Raw genomic sequence first — 23922 nt, 5'->3', positions numbered from 1 at the left:
ACCAATGAAAACTACAGATTGTCCCGCAACAAATAAGCCCCCACACAGCTCCGCTGGAGAAAAAAATAAAGTTATGGCTCTCAGAACATGGCAACACAAAAGGTGCAGAGTGTGTTCCAAAAGCAGATAAGATTGGGCACCATTTATCAGAAATTGAAGATATCAAAATCTTTAGTACATCTTCTGAATATAACAATTGTGAAATTAAATTACAAAGAAAATCGAAAACCTACAAAGAGAAATTAAGGAGAGAAAACATCGAATATACATACGAGATCGTAAAGATTTCGAAACAGGGCAAGCGTATTCCTTTCGCACACGTACTCCCCCTATTCCATATCGAGAAACAAGGTCCACTGATCTTTCTGAGTCTGACATTTCAGGCACAGACGACCCTAGACCATCTTTTGAGGACACTAGACTGGGGACTAAACACAAAACTAATAATAGGAGATATAATCCACCAAAGAGAACCTTTGTCACATCAAAAGGAACAAAACCAACATGCCCCGGTTATCTTGGTCTAGAGAACTCATCCAGAGGATCCACCTCGGTTCCATCTTCTTCCTTTACATTACCCACTATGTTTACGACCAATATACATACCACCGCCTTTATAACCGGGAAGAATACCGGACCAATGGGAACAAGTGCCACTGTCTCAAGTGGGACTGGAAAGATACCACCTCTCTTAAATACTTTGTTTCCTTTTTTAGGACCACCGAATCCAGGCAGGAACCAAGCAAATTAATGGAACCTTACCTGGCTAATTTGCAGACCATAGAAGACAAAATGCAGATTTGCAATTTGTCCACTTACCAACTTAATACCCACCAGGTGGCACTTTTACTCCAGGGTCTATCCTATACCCCTACTCCTAACTATAATGAATTTGTCTGGATCAAGGATATTAACCTATTTGCAAGAAAGCTGGCTCTACACAAATATTTTAAGGGCAATCCATCTTCTAATACATCTCTCAATAGTAATGAACTGAGGACCCTTACTGATCTTGAAGAATTACTTAATGGGAATGAATCTAGAGTAACCACGGCCACAGGCCCCTTCTCTTCTTTACGACCTAAGTCACTTATGACACCACCTTCTCCCAGTATGGCCATATTGTCATTTTTTCAAAATGGTCAGTGCAGATCAACGGAGATTAAAATACTCTAATTCTAAAGTTCGTGGTAATCTTAATAAAATGGAGCAGGTTGCGTTGGATGAACTCTGAAAAAATGAATCTATTATCCAAAAGCCATCAGATAAGGAGGGTAATATCGTGATCATGGATCGGGACGATTATGTATGTATGGTCCATAGGCTTCTAAATGATGAATCTACCTACACTATTCTGGACAAGAATCCTAATGATCACTTTCTTAGTGTACTCCGTCCCCTCCTTATTGAGGCTAAATCACAGAACCTTATCACACAAGATGAATTTAAGCGGCTGTTCAATCCCAATCCAACCTTGTCAACATTTTATGCCCTGCCCAAGGTTCATAAAACATCACGTCCTTTTAATACCCGGGAGACCTATCGTCTCCGGGAACGACAATCTTACACAAGGAATTAGCCTATATGTGGACGAAATGCTCTCATGCTTTCTTACAGCCTTGCCTTCATACCTCAGAGGTACTAAGGACACTGTCATCAGGATCCAGGGGATTTCTGTCACACCAACTACACTGATAGCCAGCATCGACGTCGAATCTTTATATACCAATATCAAGCACGACCTTGGTTTAACCGCTGTACAATATTTTTTGAACACCAATGGGATTCAGTTCCAAGCACATAATAGATTTATTATCACACTATTAAATTTTCTTTTGACTCACAATTACAAATTTTATCATCAAATAAAAGGCAAGGCCATGGGTACAGTGTGTGCACCCACCTATGCCAATCTTTTTTTTAGGGTGGTGGGAGGACACTTTTGTTTTTATTGAAGATTTATGTTGCTTCACGTGTCACATTTTGTTTTGGAGTAGATACATCGATGACATTCTTATTTTTTGGGATGGGGAGAAGACACTTTTTCTAGACTTTATGGAGATTCTTAACGTCAATGATATGGGGATGAAATTCACCCATGAGATACATGAGAAAGAAATTAATTTTCTGGACTTCAAAATCTCGCTGGACCCTGATGGCAGTGTCCATACTGACATTTACCGTAAGGCTACAGCTACTAACAGCTTTTTACACTGGGAGAGCTTTCACCCACCGGCCTTTAAAAAGGGCATACCAATTGGGCAGTATCTCCGAGCTAAGAGAAACTGCTCCGATGAACAGTCCTTTCAATTCGAGTGTGATAATCTGTACACTAAATTTCGTGCACGGGGGTACCCCAAAAAGACTTTACATAAAGCTTATGCCAGAGCTAGGGCTGCCACTAGGAGAGAGCTACTTCATGGAAAGGGGAAGTCAAATGTCCCTTCTCCAGCTTCCATTAGATGTATAGGTAATTTCGATGTATGTTCTCCTCAGATTTTTAATGTATTGCAAAAACGTTGGCCCATTCTACAAGCCGATCCGGATCTCAAGGATGCCTTATCCCTCACACCCAGCATTACTTACCGTAGAGGGAAAAATCCCAAAGAATCGCTTGTACACAGTCATTACTCTAGACCTCATATTTCGAAGAGCACTTGGCTCCCCTCTCCCATTAAGGGATCCCATCCCTGTGAGAGATGCTCATTTTGCTACCTTATGCCGACTACTAAGACCTTTACCAATCCGGTCGACGGAAAATCTTTCGTGATTAAGCAATTTATCAACTGTCAGAGTAGTGGTGTCATATATGCCGTTCGCTGTCCTTTTCCCAAACTATATATAGGCAAAACCATACAACAACTGAGAAGGAGAATCTCCAAGCATATTAGTACAATTAACAATGACGAAGACACCCGACTATCTAGGCATATCAGATTGACACACAACGGGAATATTAAAAACCTTAAATTCTGGGGAATCACGCAATTGAAACTGGGCCCCGGAGCTGGTAATCTTGACAAAAAACTCCTACAGGAGGAAGCTCGGTGGATTCATAGGTTGAACTCCTTGAGTCCCCTTGGCCTCAATGAGGGCTTTACATTTGCTGCCTTCCTGTGAATTAAGGTATAAAATGATCCCGTTTCAGGGTCTTTACCATCACTGACTACTATAACTTCCTCCCTTTAATCATCACCTACTTGTGAACCAATACACTTAATATCCAATATATTTAATATATCTATATAATTGCTACTGCAAGATACGAGTAATCACACGGTTATATGTATAGCCTGGTTATATACTTAGGCTATAAACTCCCCTTTTCCAGTTCCTTCTCCTTCCTCAAATCCTTCCTCCTATCTACTCCTCATGAATCTTATATTATACTTTTTATACATTGTTATTCCCCTATTGGTCTGTTTTGTATATTTGACATCCAACACTAATCTTAATCGGTTTCTAACTATGCTCATCCATAGACATTTATAGCATCGTATATTATTCATGCTGATCGCAGACTTACTCCATTTACCATCTATTTACTTACCTTATCCAGTACTTCTTCTAAGTGCTGTTACATGCGCACTGTCGGTCTTTCTAAACTCATCGATTAAGCAAATATTTGCATATCCAATCTGCAGGCACCTTTACCTTGCGTTTGGTTCCCTGCTTTATCTTATGCATTACACTACAATTCTTACCACTATTTTTCTAAGTGCCGTGACATGCGCACTCTTCTTTTTCCAGCACTTCTCGTTTCAGCAGACACTCAGTTACCTAGTGCGCAGGCGCGGTCTCTGTGTCTGTGATAGGTGGAGGCTATCGGCCATTATGATTGGTTCCATGACCTCTCTGTCTTAGAAACGAGGCTTGGTTTGTCTAGCCTCGTCTCATTGGCACTTTTTCGACCGACGCCCACTGTTATGGTGGCCCGAGGTTATAAGAAGGGTGAATCAGCAACACGCTGACAGTAGGCCCATTTGAACCCCTGAGGACGCTACGTCGGGGGGGGCTCCATTCTATATTTTAATAACAATGCTCTACTGACAGCGAGTTATGGTTACCTGTTCAATACAGTAAATCACAGCGCACTGCAGGCGCTGTTCTAATACACATTTACCACACTGCACTGAGTGTATGTACTCTTGGCAACTTGCCACGCTAATCCTTAGTTGCCAGTGAGCTTTGGCTAATTTTTAATAAGTGTGATCTTTCATTTTGGTTACTTTAACTGTATTCAATAAAAGTTATATTTTATTATTTCACATTAGCTAGCCGGAAATAAGGGCATTTTTTTTGCTTAATTGCAAATCAGTAAATATTGACATTGTAACGCTTACCGGCCAGTAGGTTCTCCTCCTTTTCGTATCCATTTATCAGTGCCACACTGGCCACATATCTGTGGGTTATTATTTATTTACAGCATTATTATACCACCTTATTATGCCCTGATGTACTCTGTCCAGCTTACATATGCCCCCACATCATAAACTGAAATACCAGCAAAACCCCAAACAGAACTACTACCAAGCAAAAGCTCCAAAATCCAAATGGCGTTCACACCCTTCTGAACCCTACAGTGTAACTAAATAGCAGTTTACGTCCACATATATGTCATCGCCATACCCTGGAGAACCTACTTAATAGTTTATGAGGTATTTGTCTTCAGCGGCACAAACTGGGCACAACATATTGTGCACTAAAATGCCATGTCAGTGGAAAATTGCAATTTTCACTTTGCGCAATCCGCTGCACATTAATTTCTAATGAAAAATCACCTGCGGGGTCAAAATGCTCACTACACCCCATAAAATTCCTTAAAAGGGTTTTCCCATCAGAGATATTTATGACATATCCATAGGATATGTCATAAATGTCAGATAGATGAGGATCCCACCTCTGGGACCCGTACCTATCTCTAGAATGGGGCCCCCTAAACCCCCTTCTATGCTCTGTGTTTTGGTTGAAACGTGTGATTCCTGACCATCTCGCTGAGCTACGCTGTTTCCCATAGAACTGAATGTTAGTTACGGAAACATCGTAGCTCGCATGCTACGATGCTTGCGTAACTGTCATTCGCTATTATGGGAGTTACGGAAACAGCGCAGCTCAGCAAGCTACACTGGTTCCGTAATTCATGGTCGGGAATCACACGCTTCAGCCGGAAAACAGAGTAGTAGAATGGGGTATAAGGGGCCCCGTTCTAGAGATAGGTATGGGTCCCAGAGGTGGGACCCGCATCTATCTGACATTTATGACATATCCTGTGGATATCAAGTAAAATAGTCGAACAACAGCACACGTCTCCAGATGATCAAAGTGGTTTTATTGTCAAAACATCCACGACAAACAGGCAACGTTTCGACCCATAGTGAGTGTGGGGTCTTTGTCAAGCCTAACATTACATCTAAAAACATCATACTAAATAGGTGAATTCAAATAATCACATGGTACATTGCAGCTAGTGAGAATCGTGATCCCGGTCTCCCAGGTGAATCATACATTAGTCTTGATGACAACCAACAACTTGTTACATAATAATACAAAAAGTGTATAAATCCAACATACAATACATCTTCAATCCATAGTAAGTATTTAAGACATCAATTGTTAATCTTGGAGTAGAAAACGAAGAAGGGAAGTCCACCACACTCCAGCTCCGATCCCAGGACGCCACCGCGCATGCTCCGCAATCAGTGCATCGCAACGGCATAATATAAACAGAAGTATTACAAAAACATCTCTTTCACGCCGGTGCCTATAGAGGGTATAATGTCCTCAATCTCACATTATGTGGTTCAGAAGTAACAGTCCACACAATGTGATAGCAATCACATGGGGAAACGCTATAGAATGTAATCTCATGTTGTCAAGGACGCCATCACTACGTGACAACAAGTCACCTGTGTCCAGGCGTCCACTAAAAATGAGAAATGGAAAAGGTAAATTTAACCTGTACCTAACCGATTATACGGGTCAAAAAGTGGTAAGATCTTGAAGTTATCAGTTAAATCGCCTATATAAATTGGATCACCAAAAGTGGTCAGAAAATAATTACAGGGAATGCTCGTAACATACATTCGATGGATTACATCGAATATTTATACCGCATAATACACTAGACTTCTAGTAGATTATCGATCATCACTTATAATGTCCCCATTGAGACCTCTATGTTCTCCATAATGAATGCACAAACACTCGCAATAAACAAGAGAAGAGAAAAAATGTATAGTCCTCGTCCTGGTCGTATGCCCGCTGGTGTGTGGTGAACGAGCCTCCAAGCAGAGTAGTCCCCAACTGTAAAAGATATACAAAAAAATTTTTTCTTAATATCCAAGATATTTTTATAAAAAACTTTTTTTATTAATTAAAAAAAGGGGAAAAGAAGATGAACATATCTCGATGGTCACCCATAAAGTGTACAATATTAATAAAAATGTTAAAAACAGTAATGAAGTTTCAGAGTCCAGGTGTTATCTTATATTCTAGATTCAAACCTCTTGGGTGTAAGGTATCAAGCTCAAAGATCCAACGTAATTCCTTCCTTTTCAGTAATTTCTGTCTATCCCTCCCCTTCTAAGTGTCGGGAAACCAACTTCTTTTATCCTGAATCTTAATTGATTCAACTGGTGGTTTTTCTCAATAAAATTGTAATGGCAGGGGGTAGGGAGACGGACAAGTGAGCCCTAATCTACCTGCCACTCTGTCCCTGCCTACTTGCAACGACCCGCCCTAGGCGACGGGGTACAACTGGGCGGCGGTCCCTGCGCTCAGTAAATGCACGACAAACACGACAAACATACAAAGGAACACAAGCAAGGAAAAGGGGCCGTTGCCCACGGCAACACCGTGAGCAACCAGAGTGGTGAATGAGCCGAGTCAAGCCAGGAGTGTGCGAGGTACAAAACGAAAAGCAGAAGAGTAGTCGGTAAGCCAGGGTCTGTATGGAGCAGGATCAAAAATAGCAGGAGCTGTAGCTGGGCCAGGAAACCACAAGGAAAGAATCACAAGCACCGAGGGACAGGAAGGGCAGGCTTAAATAGACCGAGGGCGGGAGCTAGCTGAGTCTGGCCAGGTTACGATAGGCTCTCCCACTCCTAAGCCTGCCAGTCTGAATGGTGGAAGCAGGAGTCAGTCTCAGGGATGTATTCTCAGGTGCTGACTGATTAGTTCTGGGAGTTAACCCCGAAGCTGTGCCTGGCAGATCCTTTACAGTACCCCCCCTTTTATGAGGGGCCACCGGACCCTTTCTAAGTGGACCTGGCTTACTGGGGAATCTCAGGTGGAACCTCCTGACCAATACCCCAGCGTGAACATCCCGGGCGGGTACCCAAGTCCTCTCCTCGGGCCCGTATCCTCTCCAATGGACCAGGTACTGGAGGGAGCCTTGGACCATCTTGCTGTCCACAATCCTGGCCACCTCGAATTCCACCCCCTCAGGGGTGAGGATGGGAACAGGAGGTCTCCTCGAGGGAGCCAAGGACGGGGAGCAGCGTTTGAGGAGGGAGGCATGAAACACGTCGTGTATCCGAAAAGACGGGGGTAACTCCAGCCGGAAAGAGACAGGATTGAGGACCTCAATGACCTTATACGGCCCAATAAACCGGGGAGCAAACTTCTTGGACGGAACCTTGAGACGCAAGTTCCTAGACGACAACCACACCAGATCCCCGACCATAAACAGGGGGTTAGCAGAACGTTTTTTATCAGCCTGAGTTTTTTGTACGCTCTGGGACACCTCTAGGTTTTTCTGAACCTGGGCCCAGACTGTGCACAGTTCCCGATGAACGACCTCTACCTCGGGATTGTTGGAACTACCAGGTGAAACGGAGGAGAACCGTGGATTAAACCCAAAATTACAAAAAAAAAGAGAGACCCCTGACGAGTTACTGACCCGGTTATTAAGGGAAAATTCGGCGAGGGGAATGAAAGAGACCCAATCAAATTGACAGTCAGAGACAAAACACCTTAAGTATTGTTCTAGAGATTGATTAGTCCTCTCCGTTTGGCCATTGGTTTCAGGATGGAAGGCAGAGGAGAAGGACAGATCAATCCCCAACTTCATACAGAAGGCTCTCCAAAACAATGAAACAAATTGTACCCCTCTGTCCGAAACAATATTGATAGGGACCCCATGGAGACGCAGGATGTGTTTGACAAACAAGGTAGCCAACGTTTTGGCGTTGGGTAGTTTCTTGAGGGGCACAAAGTGGCACATCTTACTGAAGCGGTCCACCACCACCCACACCACCGACTTGCCTTGGGATGGAGGCAAATCGGTGATAAAATCCATGGAGATATGTGTCCAAGGTCTCTGGGGAATGGGCAACGAACGCAGTAAGCCCGCTGGTCGGGACCTGGGAGTCTTGGACCTAGCACAAACCTCACAAGCGGCGACGTAGGCCTTAACGTCTTTAGGCAACCCATGCCACCAATAATTTCTGGTAATGAGGTGTTTGGTACCCAGGATGCCTGGATGGCCAGATAGTGCGGAGTCATGATTTTCCCTAAGTACACTTAGCCGGAATTGCAGGGGAACAAACAGCTTGTTCTCAGGAAGGTTCCCGGGAGCTGCACCTTGATCAGCAGCAATATCAGAGACTAAATCAGAATCGATCGAGGAAATGATTATACCTGGAGGCAAAATACAAGCAGGATCTTCCTCCGATGGAGGCCTGGCCATGAAGCTACGCGACAGTGCATCAGCCTTAATATTTTTAGACCCAGCCCTATAGGTAACCAAAAAATTGAATCTGGTGAAAAATAACGCCCATCGAGCTTGTCTCGGGTTTAGCCTCCGGGCAGATTCTAGGAAAACCAGATTCTTGTGGTCGGTAAGGACCGTTACCTGGTGCCTAGCCCCCTCCAGGAAGTGGCGCCACTCTTCAAATGCCCATTTAATGGCTAAGAGTTCGCGGTTGCCAATATCATAGTTACTTTCAGTTGGCGAAAACGTCCTGGAGAAGTAGGCACAGGGGCGGAGATGGGTGAGGGACCTGGTACCCTGGGACAAGACAGCCCCCACTCCCACCTCAGATGCGTCAACTTCCACGATAAATGGCTCCATTTGGTTGGGCTGAACCAGCACCGGGGCCGAGACAAAGCACTTCTTAAGGACCTCAAAAGCCTGGACAGCCTCAGGAGGCCAGTGGAGGAGATCAGCACCTTTGCGAGTGAGGTCCGTAAGGGGCTTAGCGATGACCGAGAAGTTAGCAATAAATCTCCTGTAATAATTAGCGAACCCCAAAAAACACTGTAACGCCTTCAGGGAGGCAGGTTGGACCCATTCCGCCACAGCCTGAACCTTGGCGGGGTCCATGCGGAATTCATGAGGAGTGAGGATTTGACCCAAAAATGGAATCTCCTGTACCCCAAACACACATTTTTCGGTTTTGGCAAACAGTTTATTTTCCCGAAGGACCTGGAGCACCTTCCTGACATGCTCAATGTGGGAGGACCAGTCCTTGGAAAACACCAGTATGTCATCAAGGTACACTACCAGAAAAATCCCCAGGTAATTTCTCAAAATCTCATTTATGAAATTCTGGAAGACCGCAGGGGCATTACACAACCCAAAGGGCATGACGAGGTATTCGAAGTGGCCTTCGGGCGTGTTAAACGGAGTCTTCCACTCATCCCCCTCTTTGATGCGAATAAGGTTATACGCCTCCCGTAGATCCAATTTAGAAAACCATTGGGCCCCCTGAACCTGATTAAAGAGATCAGGAATCAAAGAAAGGGGATACTGGTTCCTTACCGTGACCTTATTCAGGCTACGGTAGTCAATGCATGGCCTAAGACCACCATCCTTCTTCCCCACGAAGAAGAAGCCAGCACCTACCGGAGAAGAAGAGGGACGAATGTAACCCTTGGCCAGGGATTCCTGGATATACACTCTCATAGCTTCACGTTCGGGACAAGAAAGATTAAATATCCTACCCTTAGGAAGCTTAGCTCCTGGTACCAATTCGATAGCGCAATCGTATTCTCTATGAGGAGGTAACACTTCGGAGGCCTCCCTAGAGAAAACATCAGCGAAGTCCTGAACAAACTCGGGTAGCGTATTCGCCTCCTTAGGGGGAGAAATAGAATTAACAGAAAAACATGACGTACAACATTCATTACCCCATTTTGTTAGCTCCCCAGTATTCCAGTCAAACGTGGGATTATGCAACTGCAACCAGGGAAGACCTAGAACCAAATCGTACGATAATCCCTTCATCAACAGTACAGAGCATTGCTCCAAATGCATGGAGCCAACAAGGAGTTCAAAAACAGGGGTATGCTGTGTAAAATAACCATTAGCAAGAGCAGTGGAGTCGATACCCACTACCGGGACAGGTTTAGGCAAATCAATCAGAGGCATAGCAAGGGACATAGCAAATTCCACAGACATGATATTAGTAGAGGACCCTGAATCCACGAAGGCACTGCCGGTAGCAGACCTACCACCAAAAGAGACCTGAAAGGGAAGCAAGATCTTAGTACGTTTCATATTAACGGGAAATACCTGTGCGCCCAAGTGACCTCCCCGATGATCACTTAGACGCGGAAGTTCTCTGGCTGCAATCTTACGCTTAGGACAGTTGTTCACTTGATGCTTGTCATCCCCACAGTAGAAGCAGAGACCATTCTTCCTGCGGAATTCTCTACGTTGTTGGGGGGACACGGAGGCCCCGAGTTGCATAGGTATCTCTGAATCTTTCGGGGAGGAACGAAGCAACGGAGCTTCGGGAGGCATCATGGGGGAGTCGGAGGAGAAAACACATAAACGTTCACGTTGTCGTTCCCTGAGACGTCGGTCAAGTCGTACCGCTAAAGCCATAACCTGGTCTAGGGAGTCAGAAGAGGGATAGCTAACTAGCAGGTCTTTCAGGGCATTCGACAGACCCAACCTAAACTGGCACCTTAAGGCAGGGTCATTCCACCGAGAAGCTACGCACCACTTCCGAAAGTCAGAGCAATACTCCTCAACAGGTCTCTTACCCTGACTTAAGGTCACCAGCTGACTCTCGGCAAAGGCAGTCCTGTCAGTCTCGTCATAAATAAGTCCGAGAGCAGAAAAGAAACAATCAACGGAGGAAAGTTCAGGGGCGTCAGGAGCCAAGGAGAAGGCCCACTCTTGGGGCCCTTCCTGGAGCCGGGACATAATTATACCCACCCGCTGGCTCTCAGAACCTGAGGAATGAGGCTTTAAACGAAAGTAAAGCCTACAACTCTCCCGAAAGGAGAGAAAAGCCCTCCGGTCCCCTGAAAAGCGGTCGGGCAACTTGAGGTGGGGTTCAAGAGGTGCGGTGAGGGGAACTACCAGGGTAGCATCAGGCTGGTTGACCCTCTGAGCCAGGGCCTGGACCTGTAGGGAGAGACCCTGCATTTGCTGAGCCAGGGTCTCACGGGGATCCATAGTGGTGTCAGGGACCAGGGGTAGACTAGGTATGGGCTTGTGATTATGTAATGGCAGGGGGTAGGGGGACGGACAAGTGAGCCCTAATCTACCCGCCACTCTGTCCCTGCCTACTTGCAACGACCCGCCCTAGGCGACGGGGTACAACTGGGCTGCGGTCCCTGCGCTCAGTAAATACATGACAAACATACAAAGGAACACAAGCAAGGAAAAGGGGCCGTTGCCCACGGCAACAACGTGAGCAACCAGAGTGGTGAACCAGCCGAGTCAAGCCAGGAGTGTGCGAGGTACAAAACGAAAAGCAGAAGAGTAGTCGGTAAGCCAGGGTCTGTATGGAGCAGGATCAAAAATAGCAGGAGCTGTAGCTGGGCCAGGAAACCACAAGGAAAGAATCACAAGCACCGAGGGACAGGAAGGGCAGGCTTAAATAGACCGAGGGCGGGAGCTAGCTGAGTCTGGCCAGGTTACGATAGGCTCTCCCACTCCTAAGCCTGCCAGCCTGAATGGTGGAAGCAGGAGTCAGTCTCAGGGATGTATTCTCAGGTGCTGACTGATTAGTTCTGGGAGTTAACCCCGAAGCTGTGCCTGGCAGATCCTTTACAAAAATGTCTCGGTATTGGTAATTCAATCATTTTCTTCCTGATTGTTCTCTTATGCTTATTAATTCTCAATTTTATGGGCATAGTCGTTTCTCCTATGTAAATTAATGAGCAGGGGCATGTGATCATGTACACGACAAAATCTGAATTACATGTGAACCTATGTCTGATGTTAAAAGTCTTCCCCGTATAATCGGTTAGGTACAGGTTAAATTTACCTTTTGCATTTCTCATTTTTAGTGGACGCCTGGACACAGGTGACTTGTTGTCACGTAGTGATGGCGTCCTTGACAACATGAGATTACATTCTATAGCGTTTCCCCATGTGATTGCTATCACATTGTGTGGACTGTTACTTCTGAACCACATAATGTGAGATTGAGGACATTATACCCTCTATAGGCACCGGCGTGCAAGAGATGTTTTTGTAATACTTCTGTTTTTATTATGCCGTTGCGATGCACTGAATTCGGAGCATGCGCGGTGGCATCCTGGGATCGGAGCTGGAACCTGGAGTGTGGTGGACTTCCCTTCTTCGTTTTCTACTCCAAGATTAACAATTGATGTCTTAAATACTTACTATGGATTGAAGATGTATTGTATGTCGGATTTATACACTTTTTGTATTATTATGTAACAAGTTGTTGGTTGTCATCAAGACTAATGTATGATTCACCTGGGAGACCGGGATCACGATTCTCACTGGCTGCAATGTACCATGTGATTATTTGAATTCACCTATTTAGTATGATGTTTTTAGATGTAATGTTAGGCTTGACAAAGACCCCACACTCACTATGGGTCGCAACTTTGCCTGTTTGTCGTGGATGTTTTGACAATAAAAGCACTTTGATCATCTGGAGACGTGTGCTGTTGTTCGACTATTTTACTTGGAATTCTACAACATGCCGGAGTGGGTTTGCCTGGCTTGACAGCGTGCACCGCGCCAGACTCGGGATTTGTGCTGCTTCAAAACCTTTAATTTTTCTTCATATCAAACCACAGAAGCGGGCACTTTGATCATGAATCCGAATCCACCCAGTGCTATGGGTCTGATTCCCCGAGATATTACTACACCACCTTTGCAAGGTATGTCAAACACATTTGCGTACAGCAATGAAGAGGCATTGAGGATTGTACAGAGTGCAACGAACGATTCAGCGTTCCTGAGCACACCATCAATGGATGCCTTGAAAAGGCAATACGAAAGTGAAGCAAAGAGAAGAATTTCACTTGAGTTACATTTATCTACATTGTTGGAGTACTACAAGGCACAGAGGATCCCCAGGGGCTTGAGATCACATCTACCCCCAAATCTTTTTCCAAACAACGAATACTTCTGCGCGAAGTTTGAGCACATATCTAACAAATATGCGTTTGATTTGATTCTTCTTAATGTGGAGTACCTACAATCGGAAGTTGAAGCATCAATTGTCCAATCCTCTAATGAGCAGATCTTTGGTTCTCTAAAGGAGAAAATCTCCACTAATTTGGATAGAGTGAAAATGGAAATAGAGAGAACGAAGAGAGATAAATGGCATCGTGATTTGGAGGACTATCGAAATGGTAAAATCTATAATTGGCAAAGTACCAATGTATATGGTCCTCCCCAGAGACGCAGGAAATCAAGGAAACAGGGGAGTGGCAATTTTCTGTATACCACAGGCTATTCCGATTCCACTGATGAAGCTAACCACGTACCTTTTTTAGACAAAGGTCCACTTGGAAACATGGACGGTCTAGGAGGGGGGACGGAAACACCAACGGCAATGTGAGAGGCCAATTCCGCTCGAGATCGAGACCCCCGATGAGGAGGAATCCCCCAAGAACGAAAACATAGTGGTAAATATCTCTTCTATTGATCTTACGAATGACCAACTACAAGTATTACAGAAGGGACTTTCATTTTGTCTTGATACTAATGTTGATTGGTTCCAATTAGATTTGGACCTCAAAGGTTTTTTTAGACGTCTGAACCTTAAAGTGTTGTTTTCTAAAGAGAGTGTTACTGTTTGTGATAAGGTTAATTCCAATTGTATTTTTCCATCGAACAAATTAGGTCTTAGACCAATTAGCACATATATGCCTCCCTCTAGCCCAGTCATTGAGACGTTTTCCAAGATTGTGTTGGAAGAGATAAGGATATTAAAAGAGAGTACAATTCATGATACTAGGATCAATTCAAATCTGTCCAGAAAGGAAAGGAAGGCTTTGAAGGAACTCATGAGCAATAAGGAGATTACCATAAAACAGGCCGATAAGGGCGGGGCCACAGTTATTTTAGATAGCAATAAATATGAATTCGAAATTTATAGACAACTGGCAGATATGGAAATATACCAATTATTACCCAGAGACCCTAAACCTGATTTACTCAGAGAGATTAAAGTGATTATTGATGTTGCAGTGGAACAAGGTATTATTGACCAACAATTAGGGCATTTTTTGAAGGTAGAGGAACCCATCACTCCAGTACTATATACACTTCCTAAGATTCACAAAAATCTACATGCCCCCCCAGGTAGACCTATCGTATCAGGGAGAGGTTAAATTTTCAATAACATTGCCATCTTTCTGGATAAAGTTTTGAGAGATTTTGCCATCAAGGCACAATCGTATATCAAAGATACGACAGATTTTTTGTGCAAATTAAAGAACATTGAGGCTAGAGGTCCACTATTGTTAGTCTCGTTTGACATTGTATCCCTATATACCAGCATCAAACACAATAGAGGTTTAAGGGCAGTTGAGCATTGTCTCGCCAGCGCCGGATGTGACCCAGGGTGTAGACGCTTCATCCTCCAGCTGCTTGAGTTGGTACTCGGGAGGAATTATTTCCTCTTTGGTGACCAGTTCTTCTTGCAGCTCAGAGGGACAGCGATGGGGTCCAATGTGGCCCCAACGTATGCCAACATCTTTATGTCCACCTTTGAGGAGGAGCATGTCTACACCTCTTCACATATGGGTCACATCCGCTGCTGGTGGAGATTTATTGATGACATTTTTGTCATCTGGGAGGGGGATAGATTGTGTTTAGATCAATTCTTGTTGGAGTTAAATAGCCATATTCCAGCACTGCAGTTCACTATGGTTTGCTCTGACCAGGAATTGCAGTTCTTGGATACATTGGTACAACTGAAAGATGGAGTATTCTCCACGGATTTATTTGTGAAAACAACAGACATAAACAATCTCCTCTTATATAACTGTAACCATCCTAGACACATGATAGAGTCTCTTCCATGGAGTCAACTGTTACGAGTTGATAGAATTGTATCAGACACAACACAGAAACAAATTAGGTTGACACAGATGTGTAATAAGTTTAAAAAGAGAGGTTACCCTAGAAATCTTGTACAGAAACATAGAGATAGACTAGATACTGATATCTTGGAATCTAAAACCAAGACTAAACAGGTTGAACGTATACCGTTTATTTCAACCTTTGGCAACCTGAGTGGCCATATTGGCAATATTTTGCGAAAAAATTGGTCGATAGTATCAAAGGGACATAGTGAGATTGACACATTGAGTGTACCACCTATTATGTCCTATCGGAGGACCAAAAATATTAGAGATACATTGGTTAAATCAGATGTGGGCAGCAGAATGAAGAACACACAACTATTGCTCTGCCCCCCTAAAAATGGAAATTTTCCATGTTTAAATTGCTGCAATTGTAACAACATCCTGAAGGGGAACAAATTCCAGCACCCCTACACTGGGAAGACTTTTAACATCAGACATAGGTTCACATGTAATTCAGATTTTGTCGTGTACATGATCACATGCCCCTGCTCATTAATTTACATAGGAGAAACGACTATGCCCATCAAATTGAGAATTAATAAGCATAAGAGCACAATCAGGAAGAAAATGATTGAATTACCAATACCGAGACATTTTATTGAGAAAAACCACCAGTTGAATCAATTAAGATTCAGGATAATAGATTGTGTCCCAACACTTAGAAGGGGAGGGGATAGACAGAAATTACTGAAAAGGAAGGAATTACGTTGGATATTTGAGCTTGATACCTTACACCCAAGAGGTTTGAATCTAGAATATAAGATAACACCTGGACTCTGAAACTTCATTACTGTTTTTAACATTTTTATTAATATTGTACACTTTATGGGTGACCATCGAGATATGTTCATCTTCTTTTCCCCTTTTTTTAATTAATAAAAAAAGTTTTTTATAAAAATATCTTGGATATTAAGAAAAAATTTTTTTGTATATCTTTTACAGTTGGGGACTACTCTGCTTGGAGGCTCGTTCACCACACACCAGCGGGCATACGACCAGGACGAGGACTATACATTTTTTCTCTTCTCTTGTTTATTGCGAGTGTTTGTGCATTCATTATGGAGAACATAGAGGTCTCAATGGGGACATTATAAGTGATGATCGATAATCTACTAGAAGTCTAGTGTATTATGCGGTATAAATATTCGATGTAATCCATCGAATGTATGTTACGAGCATTCCCTGTAATTATTTTCTGACCACTTTTGGTGATCCAATTTATATAGGCGATTTAACACAACTGATGACTTCAAGATCTTACCACTTTTTGACCCGTATAATCGATTAGGTACAGGTTAAATTTACCTTTTCCATTTCTCATTTTTAGTGGACGCCTGGACACAGGTGACTTGTTGTCACGTAGTGATGGCGTCCTTGACAACATGAGATTACATTCTATAGCGTTTCCCCATGTGATTGCTATCACATTGTGTGGACTGTTACTTCTGAACCACATAATGTGAGATTGAGGACATTATACCCTCTATAGGCACCGGCGTGAAAGAGATGTTTTTGTAATACTTCTGTTTATATTATGCCGTTGCGATGCACTGATTGCGGAGCATGCGCGGTGGCGTCCTGGGATCGGAGCTGGAACCTGGAGTGTGGTGGACTTCCCTTCTTCGTTTTCTACTCCAAGATTAACAATTGATGTCTTAAATACTTACTATGGATTGAAGATGTATTGTATGTTGGATTTATACACTTTTTGTATTATTATGTAACAAGTTGTTGGTTGTCATCAAGACTAATGTATGATTCACCTGGGAGACCGGGATCACGATTCTCACTGGCTGCAATGTACCATGTGATTATTTGAATTCACCTATTTAGTATGATGTTTTTAGATGTAATGTTAGGCTTGACAAAGACCCCACACTCACTATGGGTCGAAACGTTGCCTGTTTGTCATGGATGTTTTGACAATAAAACCACTTTGATCATCTGGAGACGTGTGCTGTTGTTCGACTATTTTACTTGGAATTCTACAACATGCCGGAGTGGGTTTGCCTGGCTTGACAGCGTGCACCGCGCCAGACTCGGGATTTGTGCTGCTTCAAAACCTTTCATTTTTCTTCATATCCTGTGGATATGTCATAAATATTTCTGATGGGAAAACCCCTTTAAGGGGATTAGTTTCCAAAATAAGGGTTACGTCTTAGGGGCTTGTTTTACTATTTGACCTCAGAGACCTGCAATTGTGGGCCTATGCTGCGCAAATCACCAAAATAGGCCTCAAATGTGCATGACGCTCTTCACTTCGTTCAGAGCCATGTCATATGTCCAGGCAAATCATAAATGCCTTGATGTGTGTAGTTTCCAAAATGGGGTCACTTCTTGGGGGCTTCCACTATGCTCCGGTACCTCAGGGGTTTTGGAAATGCAACATGGCATCAAAAAAACAATTAAGCAAAATCTGCATGACAAATAGTGTTTCAGACATTCTGAGCCCTGCCGTGTGTTCAAACAGCTGTTTATGACCACATGTGAGGTATTTCCATACTCGGGAGAAATTGCTTTACAAGAGTTGGGGTGCTTTTTCTTCTTTATTCCTTGTGAAAATGAAAAAATTCAGCATGTTAGAGGAAAAAATGTTGATGTTCATTTTCACGGACTAATTCCAAAAATGTTTTGCAAAAGACCTGTGGGGTCGAAATGCTCACTAAACCGCTATATAGATTCCTTAAGGGGTGTAGTTTCCCAAATGGGGTCACTTTTAGAGGGCATCTACTGTTTTGGCCCCTCAGGGGCTTTGCAAATGCGACATGACACCCGAAAACCATTCCAGCTAAATTTGAGCTCCAAAAGCCAAATGGTGCTCCTTTCATGTTGAACTCTGCCCTGTGTCCAAACAGCAGTTTATCACCACATGTGGGGTATTGCCGTAATCGAGAGATATTGCTTTTCAAATAATGGGGTGCTTTTTCTCCTTTATTCCTTATAAAAAATTAAATTTTAAACGTTTTATTTAAAAATTTGATTGTCAATTTCACAGTCTTTAGTTCGATTAAATTCAGCAAAAAACGTGTGAGGTCAAAATGCTCACTATACCCCTTGATAAATTCCTTCAGGGTGTAGTTTGCCAAACGGTGTCTTTTTTGGGGGTGTTTTCACTGTTTTGGCACTACAAGACCTCTTCAAAGCTGACATGGTGCCTAAAATATATTCTACTAAAAAGGAGACCCCAAAATCTACTCGGTGCTCCTTTGCTTCTGAGGCCTGTGTTTCAGCCCAGTAGCACTCTACGGCCACATGTGGGATATTTCTAAAAACTGCATAATCTGGGCAATAAATTTAGTTGTGTTTCTCCGGTAAAACCTTCTGTGGTACAGAAAAAAATGTGTTACAGAAAAAAATGGATTAAAAAGGATTCTCTGCAAAAAAAATAAAAAAATTGTAAATTTCACCTCCGCTTTGCGTTACTGTACGTCCTTTTTAGCGGGTCGTTCCCGCAAATGGGCATACAGTAACGCCCTGATGATGATGCGGGCAGAGGAGCTGACTAATTTATATGTGCAGCAGTTCTTCAGCTAAAACCCCACGTCATCATTTGCTAGCCCCCATTGGTAGACCGTGTAAATGCAGCGGAAACTATGACATTTTGGGGTCTGTGATACACATGGGGCTAGTGAAGAAGTCAATACCAAGGATACAATTTAGAAGTGCAACTCCTGCCCCAAAAATCTGGCCTGTGTATAAAGGATTGGTTCAAAGCATACATCACTATCTATGGATAGTTCATTTTATTATTTATTTACCCCATTATTACATCATCCTATTATGACCTAATGCACTCCGTCCAGCTTACATATACCCTGATGTACTCCGCACAGCTTACATATACCCTGATGTACTCCGTACAGCTTACATATACCCTGATGTACGTCACACAGCTAACATATACCCTGATGTACTCCGCACAGCTTACATATACCCTAATGTACTCTGCACTGCTTACATATACCATGCTGTACTCCGCACAGCTTATATATACCCTGATGTACTCCACACAGATTACATATACCCTGATGTACTTTGCACAGCTTACTTATGCCCCCACATTATAACACTGAAACACCAGTAAAACACTAAACAAAACAACTACCAAGCAAAATCTGCACTCCAAAAGCCAAATGGCGGTCCTTCTGGGCCTGGCGGTGTGCCAAAACAGCAGTTTATGATCACATATGGGTTAATAATGTACTCTGGAGAACCGCTTAAGCCCTTCGCGCACCCTGACGTGCCATTACGCTCCATATGCTGCGGGTGTCGGCTGTATTTGACAGCGCTGCTCCTGGCTGTTTAACCCCTCAAATGCTGAGGTCAATCGTGACCGCAGCATCTGAGGCGTTCATAAGAGGGGAGTGAGATCAGGGGTGACGACGGTTGTTATGGCAGCCCAGGGGCCTAATGAAGGCCCCCAGGGCTGCCTTCACTCTGCCTCTGCTAAGCCCTGCCTGTGGCAGGGCTTAACCTATGCCTGTAAAAATTACAATGGTTCAAGACCCTTTGGGGGGTTAATAAAGTGCGTGAAAAGAAGTAAAAAAAAGTTTTAAGTAGTGAAAAAAATTTTACAAATATTAAAAGTAAAAAAAAACAAACCTTTTCCCATTTTCCCCCTAAAGTAATTAAAAAAAAAAAAAAAAAGTAAACAAAATTGGTATCGCTGCATCTATAAAAGTCTGAACTATTACAATATAGCATTATTTAACACGCACGGTGAACGCCGTAAAAAATAAAAAATTTAAAACTCCAAAATCGCTGTTTTTTGGTCAACTTAGTGTAATAAAAAGTGATCAAAAAGTTGTACGTACTAAAAAATGGTACTGATAAAAACGACAGCTCATCTCGCAAAACATAAGCCCTCACACCGCTCAATCGGTGAAAAAATAAAAAAGTTACGGGTCTCAGAATGTGGCGACACAAAAAATCTTTTTTTTAACAAAACGTTTATTATCAATAAAAGTAGTAAAATATAAAAGAAACCTATATAAATTTGGTATCATGGTAATCGTATTGAGCCACAGAATAAAGATAAGTTGTCGTTTGTAAAAACGAAATCCAAAAAACAATTGAGGAATCGCAGTTTTTTACATTTTCAGCCCTCAAAGATTTTTTTTTAAATTTCCCACTATATGGAACTATAAATGGTACCAAAACAAACTACAACTCCTCGCGCAAAAAATAAGCTGTCACACCACTCTATTGACGGAAAAAAAAGTTAAGTTAAGCAAAAGAAAAGTGAAAAAAAAAGTTATGGCTCTTGGAATGCGGGGAGTAATAAACTAGCATATCTGTGGAAAATTATATTTCATATAATGAAATAGCATATCTGTCTAAAATGGCAATTTTCAATCTGCAACATCTACTGTGCACTAATTTCTGCATTTTGGGGTCAAAATGCTCACTACACTTCTAGATGAATTCCTTGAGGGGTGTAGTTTCCTAAATGGGGTCACTTCTCGGGGGTTTTCACTGTACTGGTACCTCAGCGCAATGCAACATGGTACCAAAAAACTATTTTGTAAAATCTCAACTCCAAAAACTGAAATTGCGCTTTTTCCCTTTAGACCCTTGCTAATTTCTACTATATTGGTACATCAGGGGCTCTGCAAATGTAGCATGGCCCTCAGAAACCAATTTAGCAGAATCTGAGCTGCAAAATCCAAATGGTGCTCTTTCCCTACTGAGCACTGCCGTCGGTCCAAACAGCAGTTTATTACCAAATATGGGGTATTTCCGTAATCGGGAGAAATTGCTTTGCAAATGTTGGGTTGCTTTTTCTCCTTTATTCCTTGCAAAAATTTGAAAATTCTATGTTTTTCCAGGAAAAAAGTAGATTTTCATCTTCACAGACTAATTCAAATAAATTCAGCAAAAAACCTGTGGGGTCAAAATGCTAACTATACCCTAGATAAATTCCCTGAGGGGTGTAGTTTCAAAAATGGGGTCACTTTTAGGGGTTTCCACTGTTTTGGCACCACAAGACCTCTTCAAACCTGACAGGGTGCCTAAAATATAGTCTAATAAAAAGGAGGCCCCAAAATCCACTAGGTGCTCCTTTGCTTCTGAGGCCGGTGTTTCAGTCCATTACTAAGGCCACATGTGGGATATTTCTAAAAACTGCAGAATCTGGGCAATATATATATTGAGTTGCGTTTCTCGGGTAAAACCTTCTGTGTAAGGGTATGTGCACACGTATTGACCAAAAACGTCTGAAAATACGGAGCTGTTTTCAAGGGAAAACAGCCCCCGATTTTCAGAAGTTTTTTGAGCAACTCGCATTTTTCGCGGCGTTTTCGCAGCGTTTTTTACGTCCGTTTTTGGAGCTGTTTTCATTGGAGTCTATGAGAAAACGGCTCCAAAAACGTCCAAAGAAGTGTCCTGCACTCCTTTGACGAGGCAGTCATTTTACGCGTCGTCGTTTGACAGCTGTCAAACGACGACGCGTAAATTACAGGTCGTCGGCACTGTACGTTGGCAAACCCATTCAAATGAATGGGCAGATGTTTGCCGACATATTGGAGCCTTATTTTCAGGCGTATATCGAGGCATAGTACGCCTCGTTTACGCCTGAAAATAGGTTGTGTGAACCCAGCCTTACAGAAAAAAATGTATTACAACTGAATTTTGGCAAAAAAAATGAAATTTGAAAATGTCACCTCTACTTTCCTTCAATTCCTGTAAAACGCCTAAAGGGTTAAAACACTTTCTGAATGCTGTTTTGAATACTTTGAGGGGTGCAGTTTTAAAAATGGGGTGTTTATGGGGGTTTCTAATAAATAGGGCTTTCAAAACCACTTCAGAACTGAACTCGTCCCTAAAAAAATTGTCTTTTGAAATTTCCTTAAAAATGTGAGAAATTGCTGCTAAAATTCTAAGTCTTGTAACGTCCTAGAAAAATAAAAGGACGTTCAAAAAACGATGCAAACATAAAGTAGACACATGGGAAATGTTAATTAGTAACTATTTTGTGTGGTATTACTATCTGCTTTACGAGCAGATACATTTAAAATTAGAAAAATCATAATTTCTTCATATTTTCTAAAAATTTTGGTGTTTTCCACAAATAAGCAATGAATTTATCGATCAAATTTTTTCACTAACATAATGTACAATATGTCACGAGAAAACATTCTCATAATCGCTTGGATAGGTAAAAGCACATCGAAGTTATTACCACATAAAGTGACACATGTCAGATTTGAAAAAACGGGTCTTGTCCTGAAGGCCAAAATGAGCTTGGTACTAAAGGGGTTAATTCCTTTGAAATGCATAAAGGGTTAAGAAACTTTCTAAATGCTGTTTTGAATACTATTAGGGGTGCAGTTTTTAAAATTGGGTGATTTATAGGGGGTTTCACTTTTGCGGCTGTAACAGCCTCCACTCTTCCATCGAATTTTACAGAAAGAACTATGCATTCCGGTACGTAGCGTTCTTTGGTCATCCGCCAAACCCAGATTTCTCCACTGCTCCAAAATCCAGTGGCATCGTGCTTTATACCACTGCAGCTGATGCTTTGCATTACAAACAATGATCTTAGGCTTGTGTGCAGCTGCTCGACTATGGAAATCTGTTTCATGAAGCTGCCGACGCACAGTTCTTGTGCTGATGTCACTTCCAGTTCTTGTGCTGATGTCCCTTCCAGAGGCAGTGTGGAACTCCATAGTAAGTGACGCAACAGGGGTAGGCGATACGCACGTCACACTCAGCAGCCCAACTCATGGATGAGCTGTTATTACTCTTAAACGTTTACACTTCACAATAAGGCTACGTTCACATGCTGCGTAAAAGCACACAGAGTATCCGCCCTGTGGGCCGGAGGGAATTCCGGACAAAAAAACCACACCAAACTGTAGGAAAACTGCACAGAAAAAAAAAATGGATATTTACAATGACGACGCATCCCCCTGACTTCCTGACGTTCTGCAGCCCTCGGATGAAGTTTCATCCAATGTGACCGCTGCAGCCTGTGATTGGAAACGTAATCCCAGGAGGCCGGCCTGGACGAAGAAACACAAAATTCTTGGTAGGTATAAGATTTTTCTGAGGTGCGTTTTTTGCAGCGGAATCGCTGCTTTTCCGCAGCAAACAACGCAACATCTGCTATTTGTTTGGCGGGTTTTACCTCCACGTTGAATTCAATGGGGAAAACTCACAACAAATAAGAAGCGTTTACGCAAGTGTTTTTTCCACTCCGCATTTACGCAGCGTGTGGATAAGATTTGTTCAAATCTCATCCAATTTTCTGCTACTGTATTAGGCCTCGTTTACATGAGCGTGATATACGTGCGTGCGACGCGCGTGTTTTTCACGCGTGTCGTACGCACCTATATTAGTCTATGGGGGCATACAGACAGTCCGTGAGTTTTGCTCAGCGTGAGTCCGCTGAAAAAAACTCACGACATGTCCTATCTTTGTGCGCTGTTCGCACATCACGTACCCATTGAAGTCAATGGGTGCGTGAAAATCACGCGAACCGCACGGAAGCACTTCCGTGGGACGCACGTGATTCGCGCAACAGCTGTCAAACTCTGAATGTAAACAGAAAAGCACCACGTGCTTTTCTGTTTACAAACATCCAAACGGAGTGTCATAATGATG

Source organism: Rhinoderma darwinii, chromosome 1 (genome assembly GCF_050947455.1).
Source record: "Rhinoderma darwinii isolate aRhiDar2 chromosome 1, aRhiDar2.hap1, whole genome shotgun sequence".
Classification (NCBI taxonomy): Eukaryota; Metazoa; Chordata; class Amphibia; order Anura; family Rhinodermatidae; genus Rhinoderma; species Rhinoderma darwinii.
This window is presented reverse-complemented; position numbering follows the sequence as displayed.